This window comes from Trachemys scripta, chromosome 14 (assembly GCF_013100865.1).
Source record: "Trachemys scripta elegans isolate TJP31775 chromosome 14, CAS_Tse_1.0, whole genome shotgun sequence".
Classification (NCBI taxonomy): Eukaryota; Metazoa; Chordata; order Testudines; family Emydidae; genus Trachemys; species Trachemys scripta.
In genome coordinates, this window is record NC_048311.1 from 15,425,616 (window position 1) to 15,439,842 (window position 14,227).

The 14,227-nt window shown below is 40.5% G+C and overlaps 1 protein-coding gene across 6 annotated transcripts in view; it reads left to right on the plus strand.

The window, feature by feature from the left end:
- Positions 1 to 14,227, plus strand: part of B3GNTL1 (UDP-GlcNAc:betaGal beta-1,3-N-acetylglucosaminyltransferase like 1) — a 353,698-nt gene that overhangs the window by 139,093 nt on the left and 200,378 nt on the right. The gene's annotated exons all lie outside the window — the stretch shown is intronic.

Below are 14,227 nucleotides of genomic sequence, written 5' to 3' on the forward strand. Positions count from 1 at the left end.
AGCGCCCGGGCAGCTCGGCTCTTAAACAGAGCCGAAGAGTCAGGGGAGGAGCAGAGCCGCCATTTTCCCCGGACATGTTCGGCTTTTTGGCAATTCCCCCCGGACGGGGGTTTGACTGCTGAAAAGCCGGACATGTCCGGGAAAAAGAGGACGTATGGTAACCCTAAATACAGCCAGAGCATTTATTGTATACGATATACAATGCATGTGATTATATATAACTTCCCATTGTTACATTTTCTAGCGCAGAGACCATTGTAATTTGTTACTTTTGTGATCCATTCATGGACAGGATGGTCTTCTCAGGAGATGTCTAGCTGTAGTTTACCTCCTTAGCAGCAAAAGAGAAGAATAGTACATAAAATTTAATTCTCTTACACATATTCAGTATGTATCCTTTCATTTTTCCTGTTTGACTTTCTTCCGTCAGATCCCTGCCTTCTCAGTATCAGAGAAATCTTTGTAGACAACAACTGTACTCCATTATATGGCCACTTTATTTATTTGTTTTCATCTTAGCGAAAGTAAAGAATGAACTTTAAACCAGAATCCAGTGCCATCTAGACTTTGGACATGATTCTCTGAATAGAGATCTAATGTTGCCAAGAAAAGAAATCTTGTAATAAATTAAAAATGGCTCACCATAGTTCACTACTCATGTGATTATGGAGAGGTTGGCTGGACACGTATAGTGTCAAAGTCAACAGGAATTTTGTACCTTATGGGATCTTTACTTTCAGCTACCACTATACCAATAAATAAAAAGCAAGACAACAAAGAGAAAGATAAAATGATTTGCCATAAATTCTTTAATGAAGCAATAAATTTAGCCAGGTAAATCTGTCCAAAATAAAAGGTTAATTGAAAAAGTGAGCATCTTTAACTAAAGCAGTGGATAAAATATTCTAACCTTAAATTTTGGAAATACTGAAGTAGAAAAAAAAAATACGGTTATACTTGCTGTCCATTTTGTGTTTTATTCTTCCCTTTGTGCCCTCCCTTACCTGAGTTTATTCTCTGTTCCGGAGATACCTATCATGTATCAATTAAGAGGTAATCTGTTTGGAGAAATGTGTGCTAAATCTGCAGAAAATAGTAACTATTGTACATAGGAAGAGTACAGTCTGTGCTTTCAGGGCATTTCCCAAGATAAATTTCCCTCATGAATAAGGCCTTCAGTAGTTAACTGTTAAAGGGAATCTAAAATAAAAGACTCTCAGGGTTTTCCAAGTTGAAAACTACATCAGGGAATGCACTATTATGCATGCACATAAAATCAGCTGCTCAATGTTTAGTATTTCGGTGTCAGTGTTCTACAAGTAGTCATGTTTATTCTTAATTCTGCCAGCTGCATAGAATTCAAAGCCAAATTAAAGATACAATGAATTTTAAGACTACAGTGGGTTTGTTCTATCTTGGGATCAGGTTTTCTGATAAATGTTGGGTACCCTGCTTCATTCCTGTTCTACCAGCAGTTCAGAAAAGGGGTAATATTGGAAAGCTTGTATTAACATGGAGTTCAACAGTAAGCTTTAGCCACATTCAGGCACGATAGTAATTATGAAGTACGTTGATTAAGATTTTGTTTCTGGCAATGGCACCAAGCCAGTTACTGTACACTATGTAATGAACACTGGAAAGTATGCAAGAATTTCATTTGGACTTCTTCTATCCTTTACTTTATCTGACAGAAAGCAAATGTGATTTGTGGTATTTTTTTCCAAATGACTTTCAGTTGAAAAATTATTGAGATCATACTTTTATAGCATAGACAATAACTATAAGAAAGTTTCCGGTGGAGTGACAAATATAATGAACTTCTAAATGTTTTGGCTTTTCATACCTAGGGATCTGCTGTTACACTTCTGTTGCCTCCAGAGGAAACTGACAATAGTGAGCATTGGTTTGTGGGTAAAATACTTGTATCTATAATTAGGAAGGGAAAAAAAGAAGCTTTTAGCTCAGCGTTGGGGTCCCTTGTTTGGTACATATTTTGTTAAAACTTTCATAATTTTTTTTATTGTGATTTCCTGCAATGTACTCACTCAGGGGTCACGTACTAATGATTTTTATATTTATGTCATTCAGGTGCTACTTGTCAGGGCATTATCAAGACCATCTACTGGACATTTTACTGGTTAAGCGACTTCCATGGTCAATCAGTGAATAGTGAATCAAGATCAATTTGGTCTGTACCTTCACATACAACCAGGGGATAAAATAAGGCAGTGTTTTAGGTATGTTTTTTTTAAAAGAGCGGAAGTATGCTAGCCTGGAGGGAGAGAGTGCTAGTCTGACATTTAGGAGACCTGGGTTCAGTTGCCTGCTCTGCCACAGACTTCCTGTGTGACCTTGGAGATGTCTCTTAGTTTCTCTGTACCTCAGTTCCCCATCTGTAAAATGGAGATAAAAGTACTTCCCAACCTCACAGGGGTGTCATGATGCTAAACATATCAGAAATTTTGAGGCACTTGACATTACAGTTTGATATTATAGTATCTTGTGGTGAAGTGGAATTTTCTGTCATATTTTTATGAATCCAAAGTGTGCCTCAGTATCCCTCTACACTTTGAATTGTTTAAAAAAAAAAAAAGTTTGTTTCCTGCTAAAACACAGCTGGAGCATGGGATATAGGTGTCACCTGGCAGTTTGGGTGGAGTGAATAGAGCCGTTAAACAACTGGCTGAACTGATTCAAATCAAGAGAGCATCCAGCAAGGCAAAGTGATGCCCAGTGACTAAACAATCAACACCTAACAGCAGAAAACTCTGGGAAGACAGGTAAGGGAGCATAGGTACTGGAACTAGGGGCACTGGGAGTGCTGCCGCACCCCCTGACTTGAAGGGGTTTCCATCATAGACAGGGTTTACAGTTTGGTTCAATGACTCTCAGCACCACCACTATACAAGGATTAGAGAGAGGGAACAAGGGATGGAGTCCATCACACCTTGGCTAGCTCATCATGGTTTGATGGGATAACGTGATTTTAGTCAATTGGTCAACAACGTGGCATCGCTGGTAAATAGTATCAGTGGTCAATGAGGGTCTGGCTGGAGAATCTTGCCTGCATGCTCGGGGTTCTACTGATCGCCATATTTGGGGTCGGGAAGGAATTTTCCTCCAGGGTAGATTGGCAGAGGCCCTGGAGGTTTTTCGCCTTCCTCCGCAGCATGGGGGCGGGGGTCGCTAGCTGGGGGATACTCTGCGACTTGAAGTCTTTAAATCACAGGATTTGGGGACTTCAACAGCTGAGTTAAGGGAAAGGGGGTGGGTCAGCTTTTGTGGCCTGCATCATGCGGGAGGTCAGACTAGATGATCATAATGGTCCCTTCTGACCTTAAAGTCTATGAGTCTATGAGAATCAGGGCACTGGTTTGACCAGGGTGGATTCTGGCTTAACTTCTGCCTCTGTGCTACAAGACCATCCCTCATTTCTTTAAAGCAGGAAAGAGGGATTTCCTCTGTTATGGAGGATGCATAGTTCTTTGAATGCTTGCTCATGTAGAGTCCATTCTAGGTGTGTGTGCGCCCACATGTGCAGCTGTCAGGTACTTTTGCCTTAGCGGTATCTGTAGGGCCGGCTGTGGTGCCCTCTGGAGTGCTGCGCTCATGCCGAGGTATATCAGGCACTGCCGGCCTTGCGCCCTCTCAGTTCCTTCTTACCGCCCAGGGTGTCTAGTCTCAGCACCTCTTTCCCTTGCTTCCCAAGTGGAGAGTGGTTTTTCTTGCCTCGTTAAGAGCCATTCAGCCTTAGGGCTTTGTAAATATTTTAATTGTTCTTAATAGTTAGCTATAGTTGTAGATAGTTAGTAGTTAGAGTCCCAGTGGGACTTTGCCCCAGGCAGGGCATGCCCCGGTTCCCGGGTTCAAGTCCTGCACAGACTGTAACAGGCCTATGGCTGTTAGCAGGCCCCACAGCAGCTGTCTCAAGTGCTTCGGCGACTTGCACGTCAAGGAGACGTGCTGTATTTGTAAGAAGTTTCTGTCACGAACTCAGAAGGAGCAGGATATCCATCTCTGAGCTCTCCTAATGGAATAGGCCCCTCGCCTGGTGTCCGAACCCTCCCGCCAAGAATTGGTGAGCACCTTGGCATCGGTATGTAGTGCACTCCTGGCACTGGTAAAACTCACATTGACTTCAGGGAAGCCAGAATTTCATCCCATTACTTACAGTCAATAGTAATTTTGTTTGAGTAAGGATTGGGGCCAATGTGTTAAACCATGAAGGTTTTTCTTTTAGCCATTTTGTCCTAAATGTTCAAGCTGCTTACACTCTTCAAACTATAGTTTAAATTTCCCAAAAAATAAAAGGTAAGTAAAAATGAGGCATATGATGTTGAAAAGTGGAATAAAGAACTAGGGTAGACTAACTTTATTTCACTTTAAAAGTAATTCTCTAGCAAAGTTGTGTTGTTGGAACCAGTTCTACAGTGGAAAAGAAACAGAAGATACAGTAAAGGCAACTCTTTACTCATGAAATTCCAGGAGAGAGAAGTATCCATCATTTATTCTATTGCAAAGCAAATTGGTTGTCTCTGTGCTCTAACTGCCTAAGTATTTCTTTGCTATTTGTATAGCACCAAGCACTGAGTTGACATTATGCTACACTACAGAAAGCAGGTTACCTTGTTTGGAAGTGTGCAGAAGTACTGGGATGGTATTCAATTAATATTGGAATTAATGTGAAAACTCACAATGAAATTGTTTTGTAGTTAAAAACATTGCCCTTTGCAAGCGACTGTTCTCGGTATACATTCAGCGTTGCTGAAGGCACAGTGCAGTTACTTGTGGTTTGCTGGCTGATATTTGCTTAAAATTAAGGATAAAGTTTTGTCTTCAGGAAATGGCTCAGAATTTGACTTCAGAATGGAGGGTTTTTTTGCGGCATATTAAGTGAAGATCAGAAAAGCATGAAAAGTACCTGCAGTTCTGAGATATGTTCAACTAAGTAACACTAGAGCAAAAACCTTGCCTTCAGAATGAATTTGATGCAGTTCATTATGGTTTCCTTAAGTGGCTTTGACTATGAATGCAAACTTGTTCTTTAAAGTACCATTTATCCATTATATTTTGTCCATAGTATCACTACATTTGTTTTTTATTTTCTTTGCTACTGTACATACATAGTATGGGATGAGTGCCAGTGACATCACTATAGAGCCCAATGTAGATCATACAAGTTAACCATTATTTTGTAGTGTATACCAAAGGCTGAATAATGAAGGATTGTTCAGATGCACTACAGTGTTCCCTTTATGTTGTTATCCAACATAAACTCTCTCTCTTTTTTTTTTAAATGTATTATAAGTGGCAGAGGTAGCAATGCCTACTTAAGGTTGTCTGTCATGTCCCATTATAATACCCTGTTTTCTGTTGCTTATAACTTTACCAAACTTTAACCATTTAGGTTAAATTTTCCATGCCAGTAAGTTTCAGGAAAAATTGTTCAGGCATTTCTGAGAACAAGGCTAGGAAAAAAAACATTGTTTTGCCTGTGATTAAAATAATATTTTTACAACTATCCCTGAAATAGGGCATACAAGTCCCAGGCTGGCAAGGAGGGGTCTAATGAAGGCTTCTGAACCCAATTAGCTCCACACCTGCAACAGATATCTGATATGGAGAGGGAAGTTAAGAGGAGAAGTCCCAGCTCGGTCCGGGAAGCCTGGTTTTAGCCAAAAGTTAGAGACAGCTTGCTCCAGGACCAACCTCCAAGTGGCTGGGCCTAGGGAGACTGGCCAAGGTCCTGTCAAAGTCTGATCAGACAAACCTGCTTTTGCATTTGTAGCATTCCTGTATTTTTAGACTTGAATACCTTATAAGGGATGGAACATAAACATACCTGTGGCAGGGCAATGACTCACCGGCATGGCACCTCCTGCTGGTTGTCCAGGGAATTAGCTCTTTTCCAGCTCTGGAGCGCCCTCTGCCAGCTGATGTCTTGCCTGCTGTTGGCCCCCGTGTCCCTCCCGGACCCCGGTACCCTTTCTCTCAGGGTTCTGCTCTCTGCAGTACCCCCTCTGTCTGGCTCTCCCCTCCCAGGGGAACCACCAACCCCCTATCCTCCCGTTGCCTCAGTGGCTACTGCCAGTCATCGTCTAGCCCCCGCTTTCTGGGGCAGACTGCAGTCTGTAAACCACTCATCATCGGCAAAGGGGGTTGGACCAGCTGCCTCTTCCTGTATCTGGGCTGCCCCTCTGCAGCCCTAGTACCCTTTTGTGGGCCCTTAGCTTGGCCTGCAGCCTGCCTTTTGCTAGGCTGGAGCTCCCCAGCTCCCTCTGCCCTTCCCCAGTACTGCTCCACCCTAGGTACCCACCTCAGCTTCCTAGGCAGCCAGGTCCTTCTCTCTCAAGAAAGCTAGAGAGTATCTCCTCCAGCTCCTGTTCCACAGCCCTCTTATCAGGGCCAGCTGGGCCCTGATTGAACTGGCCACACCTGTGGTCAGCAACATAGTCAGCTTCCCCCAGCTGTTCTAACTCCCCTTATTTCCAGCCGCAGCCCTTTCCAGGGCTGCTTTTAACACAATACCCACTACAATACCTTAGAGGGCTAAAGAACTGCACTGCACCCTGTGAGAGGCCGTAACCAAATGTCAGAGGCCCTGTGACAAGTGAATAGTGCTCCATTGGGCCATAAGGGGACACACACAGGTGGTCCCTGTGACATTCCATTGAGACATTGTAGTGCCTGGATGCTTTGGAGCAGGAACTTGAAATTTAGCAGAGGGGGAAAGGAGGAAATTGCCCTGGTGTCAGGGATATGCCTTTTGTTGTTCCCATGAAAGACTGCCCACATTTGACCAAGTTATATGCCTTTGAAAAAACTGTTTGCACATGCTCTGTAGAGACTTGTCAGCCTGTGACCTTACAAAGAGGTGTGGGGGGTTTCTGACTGGAGCGGGGAGATTGAAATGGGGAGCAAGGAGATTCTGTGCCCAAGTCAGGGAGGAATGGGAGGGAACAGAGCAGAATGGGTCTGCCCAACTGCGTGATCATTTTCAGGAGCAGTTGGGGAACAGTGTTAGGAATTTTAGTAAAGGAAATATTGGGTAAAGGAAGGAGGAAGAGCCCCACGCTATTTAGTTATTAGATTTTATTTGGGAGGTCAGAAATGATTGTGTTACACCTATTTGCCAGCCTCACCCTGCCACATAGTTTGAGCACAGTCACCACTGTTCTTAGTTAACATCTGAACATTGGAAATTGAAGACATGATCCCGGAGTCCTTTGTTCTTTACAACTTGGCCAAAATACAGCAGTGAAATATGATATTTCTGCATGTTATTGGGTAGTATCATTGTGGTGTAGTGAATTATTGGGAACTTTCACTAACTGTGGAAACTATCTCTAGCTGCTGTCAACTGACAAGTCATGGTGTACAAAAACTATATAACATTTAATGTCTTCAAAAAAGCTAATGGCTGTCATCTGTGCATCTGCTACCCAGAAGATAATTAGCATTATTGCTCCAGTATACTTTGCCTGTGTTTCAGATCCCTTTTAGTCTATAGATGTGTGCGGCTTCTTTACCTGTTTTAACAATAAAGTGAAAGACACGGGGGAGGATGCTCAGAAGATTTCCAGTAAATGGTAATATTGAAACAAACACGCAGAAAATATTCCAATCTTCACAGTTGAGTAAGTGTGAATATTGTGGGTGTGACTGTTGTCTTTTTGGTTTTGCCTTCTATTACTCAAACCAGGCAACATGTTTTTATTTTTAAGAAGCATCATTCAGCATGTTAGTGTCTTTGCAGTGAATATAGTTTTCCAGCTGACTTCAGTGAAATCTAGAGTCTGTTACTTTAATTGTTGCTTTTAAGCTAATTGTTGCTTTTAAGCCTCCACTGAAGACAGATCAGAGATGTCCAGACAATCTGACACACCCCATTTTAGTTATCCGAGTTTGTGCAAACCCCTCTTTTCCCTGATGACTCATCAAACTGTCGGAGTGCCATTACAGCTGCCTCAACAGGTTGCTTTCCCTTTTGATGGTTTCTCCAACTTCTCCCTCTCTCTCCCCACCCCTTTAGAAAGAATCTGTCTGTCCTAAATGGACATCAAGATCGAATTGATAAACTGGGGTTGACCTGATAATTGCATTTTGACTTTCCTGTTTTGTATTTGATATTGTCTATACGGCCCTTGTGCAAAAAATGACTAATATATTTAAATATAGATTTTGACTCATTGTCTTATGATTGTATGGAAAGTTCTGCTTTTCTTCTTGCCTTATCTTGGTATATTGATATGTGTGGGCGGGTAGCTAGGGTGAAGAGTAATCTCTGCATGGCTGAGGTACTTTCAATTACAGAACAAAATGCTATATTTACAGCAAGTCCAAATCAAGCCAATTTCAAGATTTTTAACTTTTAAAATAAATTTTAACATTTAACAAGTAAGGCATCAACAACAGTTATAGGAGATCATGCCGAGCTCTATAATACCTGAAAAGACTGACCCACATCCTCGTGGCTTATTTTTATTTTTTCCACAGTCTTCAAATCCTCTGCCACCAGTTTCAAAGGAGATAACCTTAGCATATATATCTTGCCATGCAGCATGGACATGACTGAGCTACGATATTGAAGGGCTAACTTTGTTCAGTTCATTTTTGCAAATAAAATTACCTGAACAATTTTGATATTGCCAGCCAGTTTTTAAATATACTTTAAAAACACTTAATTAAAGGATAATGGCAGTTAGAAGTGTATATGAAACCAGATTTGTTTAGGTTTGTGGGTGTTATACAAATCATAAATACATACAGTTCACATTACACCAAGCTTCTGTCAATTACTTCCATTCTTGTAAGGTGGTATCACAACAAGAGCTGCAAGAATCCTTTGCTCTAGCACAGGGGTCGGCAACCTTTCAGAAGTGGTGTGCCGAGTCTTCATTTATTCACTTTAATTTAAGGTTTTGTGTGCCAGTAATACATTTTAACGTTTTTAGAAGGTCTCTTTCTATAAGTCTATAATACATAACTAAACTATTGTTGTATGTAAAGTAAATAAGGTTTTAAAAATGTTTAAGAAGCTTCATTTAAAATTAAATTAAAATGCTGAGTCCCCTGGACCGGTGGCCAGGACCCAGGCAGTGTGAGTGCCACTGAAAATCAGCTCGCGTGCCGCAGGTTGCCTACCCCTGCTCTAGCACAAAATTCCCAAAGTAGGAATGTATAGCAAATCACATGAATGGAGCTGGCAGAGAGTGAAGAGCAGACTGTTCAAGAGCTATCTAATTTTGGACCTAGCAATGTCCTTTTAAAGTACAGTTCCACTCCAAAAATTGACTTAATAAAAAAGACATACCAGTAGTTGTGCTCCATGTCTGTTGTCTCTCGATGACTCCAGATCAACTGTGCTCTCTTTCCTCATGGTTTTTGTAAAACCCAGAACTGTGAACTGATCCTATACGCGGTAAGAATCAAAAAGAACAGGAGTACTTGTGGCACCTTAGAGACTAACACGGTTGCTACTCTGAAACCTGTAAGAATCAAGTTAGCTTTCTGTCTCAGGCACCATAAACAGTAATAAAGGTTCCGCAGCACAATTCAGTGCTTAGTTACAACTTTGCAATACCATTTTCTTCTTGTTCCCTTAGTGACACCCATGCAAACCCGTTTGCCTTTAGTAGATTTTCACAGGTGTTTCTGATTGGAATTTTGTAAACAATTAAACAATGAAAGGAGAATAAAGTGGTAAAATCACTAGTTTTGTCACTTAAGTAAGCAGATATCATTCAGTTTACACAAAGAGAAGATCTATGGACTAAGAAGGTACCATATTTCCATAATCGGTTTTCAGAGTAGCGCCACAGTTTATATGCAGTCATTATTCAACTAAGTGTATTGATGGCTGTGCAATAGAATTTCCCTCTAGCATGTGATTAGAAAAAAATCCAAGTGCAGAATGAAGATGAGACACGAAAATAAGGGATGAAATAACAAAAATACAGATTTTACACATACCTATCCTTGGGCAAATGAGCATTTTAAATTCTTTCCTTCACACTTGTGACTCCTGCCAACATTCATGCTACTTCACAGTTGGGCTTTAGGCTGGGGCACAGTATAGGGACAGCCCTAGTAACACTAAAAAGTTACACCCTCACGGCAGTGGATATCAGACACATCTAGGGCTGGTCAGAAAATGCTTTTGTTTCTGGAAACGTTTCAAGGATTCAGAATTGTTTTTATTATGCTGCATAGAGAGAGAGAATGTGTGTGCCCTAGACTGATGGTTCAAGTCCCTGCTCAAAATCAGATTTGATCCTGCACTTGAGAAGCCTTCCCAACAGAATTGTCAGTGAAAATTTAGGTGTGACGTTGCACTCTATATGATTTTATGAAAGTATGCTGATGAGTGTGACTATAATGTAACTAAAATATGCTTCATGCAAAAGGTCTTGTAAAGTATCATTACAGAGCTTATAATCTACTGAGTGTGGTCATCCTATTTCTATAAATGTATCACTCTAGTATCTGAAACTAGAAATATGAAATATAACTGTGAGGTCCTATTGTAGTTACGCAAAGCATGGGCCATTAGTGGTGGTTTGGAATCTTGATGGCTCCCATTAACCAGGACAATGACTGTAGAAGGCTCTGTTTTACTTGTAAGTCTTCCTGTATACCTGTGTGCTGGCAAGTGGGTAATGAAGCCTTACAGTGACGTGATCAGTGATTCTCAAACTTTTGTACTGGTGACCCCTTTCACAAAGCAAGCCTCTGAGTGCGACCCCCCCCCCTATAAATTAAAAACAGTTTTAAATATATTTAACACCATTATAAATGCTGGAGGCAAAGCAGGGTTTGGGGTGGAGACTGACAGCTCGCGACCCCCCTTGTAATAACCTCACAATCCCCTGAGGGGTCCCGACCCCCAGTTTGAGAACCCTTGCATGTGATCATGTCACCTGAACTGGAATCCATCTTTAACCTGGTGCTGTTCCATTGAGAAGGAAGGGTGGGAACCCAGAGAGGGACAAAAGATTCCCGCCTTATGCAAAAGATATATAAGTGGGTGGAACAGAACAAAGGGGGCGGCCATCATGAGAAATCCCCTAGCCATCACCTGAGCTGGAACAAGGGCTGTACCAGGGGAAAGGATTGTGCGCAGACGAGGAAGGTGTCCAGTCTGTGAAAGAAACTTATTGAAACATCTCTGAGGGTGAGATTTTATCTGTATTCAGTTTTATTACTGTACTAGGCTTAGACTTGCAGGTTTTGTTTTATTTTGCTTGGTAATTCACTTTGTTCTGTCTGCTATTACTTGGAACCACTTAAATCCTACTTTCTGTATTTAATAAAATCACTTTTTACTTATTAATTAACCCAGAGTATGTATTAATACCTGGCGGAGGGGGCAAACAGCTGTGCATGTCTCTCTATCAGTGTTATAGAGGGCGAACAATTTATGAGTTTACCCTGTCTAAGCTTTATACAGGGTAAAATGGATTTATTTGGGGTTTGGACCCATTGAGAGTTGGGCATCTGAGTGTTAAAGACAGGAACATGTCTTAAGTTGCTTTCAGTTAAGTCTGCAGTTTTGGGGCACGTGGTTCAGACCCTGGGTCTGTGCTGGAGCAGACTGGCGTGTCTGGCTTAACAAGACAGGGTGCTGGAGTCCCAAGCTGGCAGAGAAAGCAGGGGCAGAAGTAGTCTTGGCTCATCAGTTGGCAGCTCCAAGAGGGTTTCTGTGATCCAACCCATCATATTAGGTTTCAATAAATAAGAGCATTTTTGAAGGAAAAAGTTTAGTTGAAAATATGTTGACCAGCTCTAATACATCTCAGTGCTCATTCCACTATGTGGCTTTTAATACAGTTATCCTGAAGGTGATACTGACCCATTTAAATGACATAGCAGGTATTGATGGGACAGCATTACCATGGCTCCAGTCATGCCATTGGGTCCCACTCAATTTTTACATGAGACCATTTGGAGCAGAGGAGAGACATTACAGGTTCCAAAGCCAATGATATACTGATGGCACTTGTCTGTACATCTGATTCCTCACAGATACACCAAAGTCATCACAAGAATGGTAATTCATCTGTAGGTGGAAAAATTAATAAATATTTGCTGTTTGTGTCTCACTATTTGAAAATGTGTTTATATTGGTTCATTAGTTGTGATTTACAGTGTTCTTTAGTAATCTATTTGTCATTTTCCCCTTAATTTGTATTTTCTTTTCTTTTATCTTGTTGACAGTATTTTCCAATGATTGTCTTTCTTCTCGGTAAAGATTAATCCAAAGGACATTTAAACAAACTTCAGAATGAAATACTTCTCTCATTGATTTCATTTGGAAGGAATGGAGAACAAAGCAAATATAAAGTGTTTGCAAATACATTGACTAATTGCACACCAACATTTAGGTGACTGCTTTGAAAAAGCAATTGTATGATTAGACAGTTACTATATTGTCAGGCCTGTTCTGCTGTTACTTTTCTCTTTTTAATATGCCCAATTATTTCTATTAAGTGCCATCTGCTGAAAATTGTAAAACATGTACAACTGAATTCCTATTTAGAGTTGTAATTTTTTTCACATGTGCACAACAGACCTATTTTGTTGAAAATATTGTATCAGTTGTTTTTTATTATACCATATTTTCGAGTAGCTCTTTAGCTAGCTCGATAATTTACAATGCCCTTATCACCATAGCATTTATTTTGTAGAAAACACCTAATTATTATTACAGTTACTATTATTATTACATAATTGGTCCCCTATTGTATTAAGCACTTTACAAACACATAGGAGACAGTTCCTGCACCAAAGAGGTTATAACTAGTTTAACACAAAGAGACGACAAACTGGTGTAAACAATGATTGGAGGGGTTGAGAGAGAAGGACATGGGTAAAGTTGATTGAACTGTGGTTACATAGAGTGGCTATGTATCAAATTAGCATGGCAAATGCTTTTCAAAGATAGAAATAAGAAATTAATTCTATTAATGCAAGTATTCAAGATACTAAATTATACTATTTAAACACCAAGCCTATACTTTTGTCAAGTAGAAAGAGATGATAGAAAACTCCACAGAGAGAGCTTTGTTGGTGACATGTCAGTGTCTCCAGATAAAAATCAGTGAGGTCACACTGATGAAAATGATTTGTGGTGAAGGGGCTTCAGGCTGGAATTATGGATCAATGCACAAATAGTCTAATTGCTTTTCAGCAAATGCTTTTTACAGTTGACAGAGCCCTTCTCCATATAAGTTCCACATATTTTTAATATGGGGGGAAATTGTTCAGCGTTATTTGATACGGTAAGTAATACTATATTATCTTTGAACATAACAACATAGTCCCATAAGTTTACCCAGTGCTTTACAAAGCTTCATATGTTCTCTGCCCCAAAGAGTTTGCAGTCTAAGTAGGACAAAGCACAAGGAGTTCATGAGAGGGAGCATGTGGGATTGTTTATAAGGACAAAGAAGATAAAAGATATTGCTTGAATACTGGGCCAGGTATAGAGATTAGCATGAGAAAAGATGCAAAGCCAAGAATGTGAGGAAGCATGGCAAGGGGCATAATCACGAGGAGTATAGAGGAAATAAGAGAAGAATGTATAAGTGAGGGCACAATTTATGGTAGAGTCTTGAAGTAAGGTTGTAGAGTTTGAGTACAATACAGTCTGGGAGGTCAGACTGAAAGAGGTTACATTAATGAAGCTGAGACAATCTGCTTATTGCAGATAGCATACGCAGTAAGCCAAAACAATGCAAAAATATTGAAGCTGGAGAAACACAAATCCAGACTTAACAGGCTATGGGGGGATTGCACTTTTCTCAGCGGACTGGATTTTTACTTAGATTGCTGTAATCGATAAAGTAAAACACTATTAAAACTTGGATGTTCAACTTTACTCACGCAAGAGGTCCCATGTACATTATGTAAAAGTTTGGGCAAGAATTTTGTCAGGGGTGCTCATTACTAATAGAATACATGCCATGAAAGCTAAAACCCCTCTTCTAAAGCCAATATGGGAAAATGGAGAGAGCTCCATTTAGCAGATTCTATAGACAGCTATGCATGCTACATTCAAATTTTAATATCACTCAGTCATTCTGCCTTTGCTTGCAGACCTGCTCAAAGGTGGTCCTTTCAGAATACTGTGAACCTCTCTGAAAAATTCAGTCCTGGGGGTCTGCAATATTAGCTGCTTTAAAGCTCAACAAAGTGTTAAGTAAAAACTGTTTTTTAAATACATAGT